The following is a 10,350-nucleotide window of genomic DNA, read 5'->3' on the forward strand; positions in this document are numbered from 1 at the left end:
CACACACACACACACACACTCACTCACACACACACACACCAAAAAACCCCACATCTTAGAAAGTCCTAGTTTGTTGCATTAAGTACATTGTTCCTCAGCTCAGGAAAGTATTTCTTATATAGCTTTAATGACTTTTTTTTTCCAGCTGAAACCTCTCTACTTTTGTCTATAATGTACTTAGTCATAAAAAGCAACACTTCTATAAAACATTTGTTTTAATTTCATGAGATTTCATTTCATTAATCTAAATTGATAACTTGTGGGATGCCAGTGCTTTCATATGGCATGGGAATAAACATTCTCCACCCAGTTTTTTGCATCTAGTCTTAGCTTAGGACCTGGAAAATTTATTTTGTACATTGTATTTTCTTATCTGAAATCTAGAATTCAATTGAACATCTGTGATGTGTACATAGACATATTGGGATATTGGGACCTTTTTTTTTTTTTTACTAATTTTAGATGAGTTGTCTCTCTCTGTGTGTTCATATGTATATGTATATTTATCAGAGTTCAGTATATACAGAGGCTCTAGAAAATATGTTAGGACCTTTAAAACTGGAGTTACAGGTGGTTGTGAGCTGCCTGACTTGGGTGCTTGAAACTAAGGGCTAGCATCTGAACATCTCTCCATCATCATTGTTCACTTCTAAAATAGGAAGTAGAGTAAGAGAAAACTGTCATAAGAATATACTGTATGAGAAAAAAACTGTTTTCAATAAAAGGGGGAAAAGGAGAAATTAAAATAAAATATGTAAAAGTAACTTTTATTTGCCTGATGTAATTGTTGTGTCGGAGGCTTACTGCTGAATAATTTACGTTATCCAGCAGTTCTTACTGCTGAAGAACTCTTGTTCTTTCTGAACTCTGGCTTGCTGGTTTGTCTCAGCTGCTCTGGCTCAGACTCCTCTTCAAGCTGACTGATTAAATTTGGCTTTTTATTGAATTTTTCTGCTTGGCCTCAATTTGTTATAATCTTCTGGCGCTGTCTTATTTTCTGGCTTCAACTGCCTCTGCTGATCTGCATTGAATTGCATGAATTCACGAGTGAACTCAAGTCTACTGCACTAAACTCAGTGCATAGACTGCCAACTGACTCATTTTCCCTGTGATTCTCTTACTAAAACTCATTTTCTTGTGCTGTTTTTGTGAGAGTTGGGCATATCCTATCTCTGAATCATTCTGCCAAATTTTTCTCTGGCTCATCACTTTGTCTTCCAATTGGATGTCACTTTCAAACATGACTGATTCCTTCTACACACTAATTTTTCACCTTAAAAGTATGTACTAAAGGCGTATCTGTATCCTAGCCAGAGGGATTAAAGGTGTGCAGCATGTTTGCATTCCAGCCAGATCAGACAGACCTAGGCCTTTGGAGGTGATCCCTTGCCAGAGCGGCCATGTTTCTGAGTTAAAAATCCTCTACAGAAATATATTTTTAGTTAAATATTAGATATATTGTACTTTCAAACCTCTATGACCAAGCAACCTAGATAACTATGATAGAAGTTTCTCTGATATAATCTCTGGTTTTGTTTTATCACAAAAGAATGTTGTCTACACAGTGAATGTGATATATTGGTCTATGTTGTACTTTTGCATAACAATCACAGAAGTACGGCTTCACACAACACTACTCTATTTTCCTCCTAACTTCCATCCTCCTGAGAATCCCTGGATTAGAAAACATGCACTGTTGGATTGGTTTTCCCTTCTTTGTTGTGTTCCTGGCAGCTGTACTTGGGAATGCAACCATTCTTTATGTAATTCAAACAGAACACAGTCTTCATCAGCCTGTGTTCTGCTTCCTGGATGTTCTGTCATCTATTGACCTGGGCTTGCCCACATCCACCATCTCCAAAATGCTTGGAATCTTCTGGTTCAAGATAAAAGGGCATCATCCAAATGGTTTTTGTCCACCTGTTTTCTGGCATGGAGTCATCTGTGCTTGTAGCCATGGCCTATGATCACTACAAGGCTATTTGTAACCCTCTTCATTATACATTGGTACTGACAAACAAGGTAGTGTTTATCATCGCTTGGGTGATCTTTTTGAGACCATTGGTTTTTTCCATACCCTTTGTCTTGCTCACCTATGGTTACCATTTTGTGGGCACCGAATCACTCCTCCCCCACACATATATATTATAAGCACATGGGCAATGCCTGCCTGTCCTGTGCCAGCATCAAAGTCAACATCATCTATGGCTTATGTTCTATCTCTATTCTGATATGTGACATTGTGAGCATTGTCATTTCCTATGTCCAGATCCTCAGTGCTGTATTTCAACTGTCTTCTCAGAATGCTGAGCTCAAGACACTTGGTACCTGTGGATCTCATGAATTTGCCATGTTGAAATTCTACACTCCTGTTTTCTTTTCATTTATGACTCAAAGGGTTGGCCATAATATATCACACTGCATCCACATTCTTCTGGCCAGTTTCCCTGATGGAGGAGTTGGAGAAGGGACTGAAGGAGCTAAGGGTGTTTGCAGCCCCATGGGGGGAGCAACAATGTCAACTAGCTAGACCCCCAGGAACTCCTGGTGAGTGGACCACCAACCAAATAGTACACATAGAGGGACCCATGGCTCCGGCTGAATATGTGGCAGAGGATGGCCTTGTTGGATATCAGTGGGAGGAGTGTCCCTTGGGCCTGAGGGAGTTCTATGCCCCAGTGTCGGGGAATGCCAGGGGAGGACAGGAGTAGGTGGGTGGGTGAGCACCCTTATGTAGGCAGGGGGTGGGGAATGGGATATGGGGTTTCCAGAAGGAAGACCTGGAAAGGGGATAACATTTGAAATGTAAATAAAGAAAATATTCAATAAAAGGATAAAAAAGCATTTCTAATTCAGGAAATAATGATTCTTCATTTTGAACCAAGTCTCATCACTTTGTGCTTCTTCAATTCTGCCTTAGCACACTAGCCGTATGAGGAAAAAAAAAGCAAATTCACCAAAAGCCTTTTATACAGCATTGTAAAACCCTGATGGCAAATCAGCATGTCAGTGCTTACCTCAAAATTATGAAGTCAGAATATCTGCCACACGTGGACTTGACTATCACTGGGAACTTCGTTTATGTGTGAGAGTAAGAGAACTCTCACTGTGAACAAAATTATAAAATCTTTGAGTTTCTGGTCCATGTGCTGCAGTTCTATTTTTCCCAGATTGTCAAACAAGTATTATTAACTTGTAAAAGTTGGAAGTCTAGCTTAATGTTAACAAATCAGAAGTAATATATTTTTTTCAAAGAATGTTTTATTTGTAAGGTTTATTATGTTCCATCCCTGAAGAGTGTCACTGTTAGAGAATGCTGAAGTCCAAGTGATGGCAAGTCCAGCACTAGCTATGTTTGGCTTTGTTTGACAGTTTCATTGAAATGAGTCCACTTACTATCGTTCAGTGTTATCTAAATCTGTGTAACATAATTGGTACTATATAAAATTTCCAGGCCAAAAATATAGTTGTGAAGTTCTGATAATCCTAACTTTCTAGTAAGAATTTTATCTCAAAACTTGTACAAATTTTTAAACCTCAAAGGCCCATTTGCTGTTTTGAGGTGAGGTTGGCTTCCAAATATCCTTCTTGAACTTTTCATAGCATATTTATTCCATAGAATGAACTTCAGGGAGGAAATCATATCTAGTATGAATTATACAATACTACATTTAAACTACATATCCTCATGAAAATCATTCCCACAGTCATGCTGTATAATTAGACATAAAAGTGACTCTTTAAGTACTTTACTGAGTGATAGAACTGTCTTTGTCCACTCTTATCTATGTTTTATTTAATTTATGAAATAGCCTTGAAGTTTCATTGTTGTATTTATCCCTTGGTTAGAAAAGAAAACTTTACTCTTATATTGAATGGTTTCCATATGATTTGCATGCTTTAGTATGTTTTATAGCTTTATAAGTTTAGCCATCTAGTCCTGGCATTTACCATTAGGCTTTTAAAAGTGTATGTTTGGTTTCTTTAATAAGTACATAAGTACTAAGTCCATCTATGACTTCCAGATACGAATGTCATCTTTACTAGATTTTCAGACCTATTGATTCACCCCTGTGTAGGGTGTAGGATGGATCAAAGTGTGTTTGTCAGTGTCTACTCAGCTTGTTAGTCTACTTCAGCTTTAATCTCCCCTCAGTTCCCATTCCACAGTTAAGCCCAGGACCTATGTTTCTAAGGCTTCCTTAGCATATCATTGCCACTCCACACTTACATATATGGTGCTGAGACATAAAGGACACTGTTATTTATTGTGCTGGCTTCAGATAAGTCTTAAGGAGGGGCACAGACTTGATCACTTGTTAAGAATACAGTGAATTGAAAAAAACACATCTTCCCTTATAATGATATTTTCTAAGAAGTCATGAATCTTTTCATACCCTATGCAACAAAATTCCCAGGGCATGCTGGGAAAATATACTTAATTTTAGAGATGTTTAAGATTATCAATATCTCATTATAAAAATCCAAACCTCCATAGTAATTTTTATCAGTAACAATGATTATGCTTTAAACTCATATCTTTTTTCTTTCATTCTCTAAAACTTATATAGGAGATGAAAATGTATATTAAATAATGGGTTGTTATAGGGCATAGATTTAATAGTAGTAATCTTTGATAGCCATCAATCTGTAAGCCATCAATCTCTGTAAGAAAGTGTGTTTTTGAGAACTTTGGTCAAATTTGGCTGTAAATAAAAAATAAGATTACACAAAAATTATGATATCAAAGCTACATATACTTTGAATGCTTGTTTGTCTATTCATTGGCTAATAGAGTATACAAATGTATAATCATTGACCATTTGCTATTTGTGAATATTATGTTAGATGAAGTTATATGAGTGAAGTGATGAAACACACAAAACACATATTATAAAATTAAATCCAGTAAACAATTGTTGATTCTTCTCATAATTTTATTTTGAGAGATGAAGCCCTTGCCTTATATTTTCATCTAGTCAACAGGAAATTTACTTGTTTCTCCATTCACATAGTGAAAAGTGCAGAAAACTTAAAAATCATGGATGTCAGAATGGAATTTCCACTGTAGTTTTACCTTCTCTGTAGTTACATTTGAGCACATACGTGCTGTGGGTAGTCTTTTTAATATGGCTTTTATAATTTCTGCATAATTCTGGTGGGATTCACCCATGAAAAACAATAAACACTAGTGAAAACCAAAAGCTATAATAACAGTCAAAGAGTAAAAAGTGTTACCTACAAATCTATGAAAATGTGTCTAGGAACGTACTTCTGCCAAGCCATAACAATCCTGAAATGTGTAATAATGACTTCAAAAGCCTAAGAGAACATGATGACTGGAAAAACAAAATGGCATATCTATAAAAAAGTTGTACAAAATAGGGACAAATAATAAAACACTTAAAAGGGATTTTAATACATATATATTGTCATTAAGCAAACATTAAATATGTATTTGTATAATGTAGTGAAAAACACTTGTTAATATGAAGATTATAATAGCCAACCACAGATGTCACATGCTATTACCATTTTATTTTATTTTATTTCTATTTTTCTTTTACACTACAGACTTTACTCCCCTCCCAGTGGACCTTGAACTGTTCCACATCCTATACATCCCTGCTCCTCTGTCCCTACAAGGATGTCCCAATCCCACCCAACCTCCCTGGGGCCTCCAATCTCTGGAGGGTTAAATGCATCTTCTCTGACTGAACACAGACTGGGCAGTCTCCTGCTGTGTATGTGTGTTGGGGGCCTCATCTCAGCTGGTGTATGCTGCCTGGTTGGTGATCCAGTGTCTGAGAGATCTTGGGGGTCCAGGTTAATTGAGACTGCTGGTCCTCCTACAGGGTAGCCATTACCATTTTAAAATCCCCCTGTCTCTCATTCTCAGATTTATATCACATCCTATAAATGCTGATGTATAATTTCAGTTGTGGAAATAAGTATTTTGATTGTTATTTCTATTGAGATTTCAGCAATCCTATTAATGTTTACTGGAATTAATGATGTTACTAAGAAAAATGTGCATTTGGTACATAATAAGTGATAACATAATATATATAAATATATTTTCTGGGTATCACACTTATGGAGACAAATATACACAGAATACTATGAATGTTAAGAAATAAATAAATCTTAAGCCAAACATTATGAAGATATAACATATGCAGTCCCAAGTATTCTTATGGTCAAATGCTAGAAGCAAAAAATCAGACCTATTCTTTATGTAAAAAACAAACTACATGAACATGTTTTTTACATGGAAAACAGACTACACTTGCTGCACGCACTTGTCTACCCCAGTAGGTCTACAGTATCAGGTTTAAAACCTGATCATGGACAAGAGGCATTATGACTCCAAAGGGAGTTTGTCTCCTGGGGATTTCAGTCAGTTGTGGGTATCTCCTAACTCAAATGTGTTCCAGATTGATCTCTGCTAAGTCTGTGGAGAGATCTGTGTGCTTTATTTATTCAGGCATAAAGGTGCCCTAAGAAATATTTTGTTATAGCTAACACTGAGATTGAATATTATTTCCTGGCCTTCACAGTGTTTCAATAATTCTATAGATTTTCTAGCTGGAATTAGCTGGGAATTTTTACTAAGAAGCTGTCTTACCAGACAGGGTGTCTCAAGAGTTGGAGATAGCAGTTAGGCACTTGTTATCAGAGAAGTCACACAGAAAGAAAAACTTTTTTACTGCCAGTGAGAAGCTAGAAGTTGTAGGGCTCCCATCACTAATTATTTATGTTATAGCCAAGGAATGCTAGAATATGACCTTCAGCTACTTGCCTCAGACAGACCCTGAGAGTTTATCTTGGGGCTGCTGGGACAACCTAGCCCAAGAAGAAAGACACCACTGCTCCTCCGCCTTGCACCTGGCTGTTTGATTTTACTGACCTTGATGTAACCATCTCCTGCCTATGTGATTTCTGTAGTTTGCCCAGTTTTCTGTATACTATATAAGCCTGATTTCTACTTTGTACAAATTGCATTCAGTTTCAGCACTCCCTTGTGTCTGTTTCTGTTTGTCATTTCTTCGCCAACACCTTGTTTTCCTGACTAGGACCCTGTTCCCCACATGGGTTGAGGGAGACCTAGACTGGCCGGCCTGTGGCACAGCTACACTCACTAGAAACAGTAAAAGTCATAAAGCCAGCTCAGCTGCTTGACACAGTTCCAGCAAAGCTGACCCGAATGCTGCAATCACTGTCATTCTATATCTCGCCTTCGAGTTTTGGTCTCTGTATGTTGGATTCTTGGAGACATTCTACATTATTCATTCTATGTCCTTTCCAGGGAAAAGTATGTCTGAGTGTTTCTTAGAAATTTTCTAGACATAACTTTATCAGGCCACTATTTGGAAGTCTTTCTTGTGCTCTTTAGTTTGTTACCACAGAGAAGTACTAATAAACTGGGAATCACTAGATGAGGCTATTACTCCAGTTATCTTCTTGTGGTATCTGCCCATGAACAAACTCATACAGTATAATTGGTGCAGAGACAATTGACAAACTCTATTTGGCCAGGAGAATAGGTTACAGATTCAAGACTTCCCTTTATAATACACATAGAGCTCTCTGAAAATGTAGTTTAAAGATAGAGGTCATACATGGTACACCTCTCCGGAGGAATAGAACACAGTAAATGAGATAAATTGATATTATTTTTCTACTTTATAGCATAGATGATGAAACATAGTAAAAGAAGTTAGGTTTTAGCATTTGCTATTCATAAGAATGCCTGTTCAATAGTTCTACTGGAGGACCCAGCTATACTACTCCTGGGCATATACCTAGAAGATGCTCCAACATGTAAATAAGGACACATGCTCCACCATGTTCATAGCAGCCTTATTTATAATAGCCAGAAACTGGAAACAACCCAGATGTCCCTCAACAGAGGAGTGGATACAGAAATTGTAGTACATCTACACAATGGAGTACTACTCAGCTATTAAAAACAATGAATATATGAAATTCTTAGGGAAATGGATGGATCTGGAGAATATCATCCTGAGTGAGATAACCCAGTCACAAAAGAACACAAATGGTATGCACTCTCTGATAAATGGTTATTAGCCCAGAAGTTCGGAATACAGGAAGAACAACCCACAAACTACAAGAAACTCAAGAAGAAGGAAGACCAAAATGTGGACATTTAATTCCTTCTTAAAAGGGGGAACAAAGTACCCATTGAAGGAGTTGCAGAGACTAACTATAGAGCAGAGACTGAAAGAAGGAAAGCCAGTCTGACATAGCTGACTCCTGAGAGGCTCTGACAGTACCTGAATAATACAGATGTAGAAGCTCACAGCCATCCATTGAACTGAGTACAGGGTCTCCAATGAAGGAGTTAGAGCAAGGACCAAAGGAGCTGAAGAGTTTGCAGCCCCTTAGAACAAACAACAATATGAACTAACTAGTACCCTCAGAGCTTCCAGGGACTCAACCACCAACCAAGGTCTATACATGGTGGAATTGATTGTTCTGTCAGCATGTGTATAGTAGAAGATTGCAAAGTCAATCATCAATGGGAGGAGAGGCCCTCGGCCCTGTGAAGATTCTGTGCCCCAGTGTAGGGGAATGCCAGGGCCAATAAGTGGGAGAGGGTGGGGTGGCAGGCATGAGGAGGGGGAGGCAACAGGGGTTTGTTCTTGTTGTGTTTGTTTGTTTGTTTGTTTGTTCTTTGGAGGGGAAACTGGGAAAGAAGAAGTCATATGACATGTAAATAAAAAAAATATCTAATAAAAAATACCTGTTCAGATATTTTCTGTTTGTCTGCAGGGCTTTCAAAATGCAAATATTTCCAGCCTAAAAGCTGGCTGTCATATAATAAATGCTTGCTTTCAAGGAGACATTCTTTAGGTTCTTTAAATTTGAATTATAGGGTTGATAATAAAAATAAAATCCGTTCTGTATGTATTTGCAAATTATGACTGAACTTGTAACCTTGGGCATATAATAAAAAAAATCAAACCCATACTCTATATTTCTTGGATAATCTTTACCTGTCTTTGTTCTGTAAAGCCTGTATAAATAAAGCAGTGTAAATTGCTAGTCAATCAGAGGTGCAAAATTCCTAGACCACTTAAATCTGACACCTGCCCTCATCTCACTGTCTCCTTATTTACTCTGTACACCTCCCTGTCAGCAATGCGGCAGTTGAGGAAGGCTCCTGGTACTAAATGCTCTCAATGCTGTCATAATTTAAAATGGTAGAGGGTATTTAATTTCAATCATCACTTGGACATTTTCCTTGTCCTATGATAGATAGGGGAAAATTTTAAGTATACTGACTTATAGATTAGTTGGTAACAATCCCTTCAAAGATGGAGGAGGAACAGTGAAGTAGGTACAAGCAGGAAACAATCACACATTCTAGAAACGACCACAAAGTGTTGTCTAAATGCCTAAAGGTAGGTAAAATGCATCCTTTGCAAAGCTTCTTGTTTATTTTATAAACCTGTTTTCTTAAACATGACTAGATTGATAGTTCCTGTAGTGTTAGTGCACAGACATCTATGTTAACCTGAATATTTGGATAAACTTCATAGTAATCTCAGTGATTAGATTCAAATCATCATGTGAAAACAAAAATGAGGCTCTCAGGGCTGGACTGATGGCTCAGTGGTTAAGGCTGTTCTTTCAGCAAGCAAGCTTAGGTATGATTCCTAGTACCAACATGGTGGCTCACATCTATTTCATATATTCCTCTTCTGGAAGATATTATGTCATCTTTTGAACTGCGTGGGCATTGTACACACAAAACGTTCAGAGATTTACATGCAAGAATATTACCCATAAACGAAAATTCTAGAGAATAATAGTGAGGTCACATTTTGAAATAGAAACAATAAGACCACCAATTTGGAATACTTATATTTCATATTGAAAGTGTTCTTGAAATGTTCAGAAAATCTAGTTAGGGATCATTAAACAGAAATGACATTTGGATCGGTTACTTTCTCAAAAAAACCCACGATCACTTGATTCTAAAAAGGATCTTAATAAAGATACGTGACAAGTAAAACCAAAGTATAATATTTTTGCAGTGATGTTACTCAACAAGGAAATAATTAAGTTCAAACTCTTTGGAAAAGAAACAATTTAAGGAACCTGTCTCTTATCTTCTTGGTTCTTACACCATAAATAATAGGGTCTAACATGGGTGGCACAAGAAGATACATATTGGCAACAAGTATGTGTACATGTGGAGCCACTTTGTGTCCAAATCGATGGGTGAGGAAGGAGAAGAAGGCTGGGGTATAGAACACTAAGATGACACAGACATGTGAGCCACAGGTGCCCAGAGTCTTGAGTCTGGCATCCTTGGAAGGA

At 37.4% G+C, this 10,350-nt stretch overlaps 1 pseudogene; it reads left to right on the forward strand.

The window, feature by feature from the left end:
• The window catches only part of LOC116101314, a 12,772-nt pseudogene that overhangs the window by 100 nt on the left and 2,322 nt on the right, over positions 1-10,350 (forward strand).

This window comes from Mastomys coucha, unplaced genomic scaffold (genome assembly GCF_008632895.1).
Source record: "Mastomys coucha isolate ucsf_1 unplaced genomic scaffold, UCSF_Mcou_1 pScaffold21, whole genome shotgun sequence".
In the NCBI taxonomy this organism is placed as follows: Eukaryota; Metazoa; Chordata; class Mammalia; order Rodentia; family Muridae; genus Mastomys; species Mastomys coucha.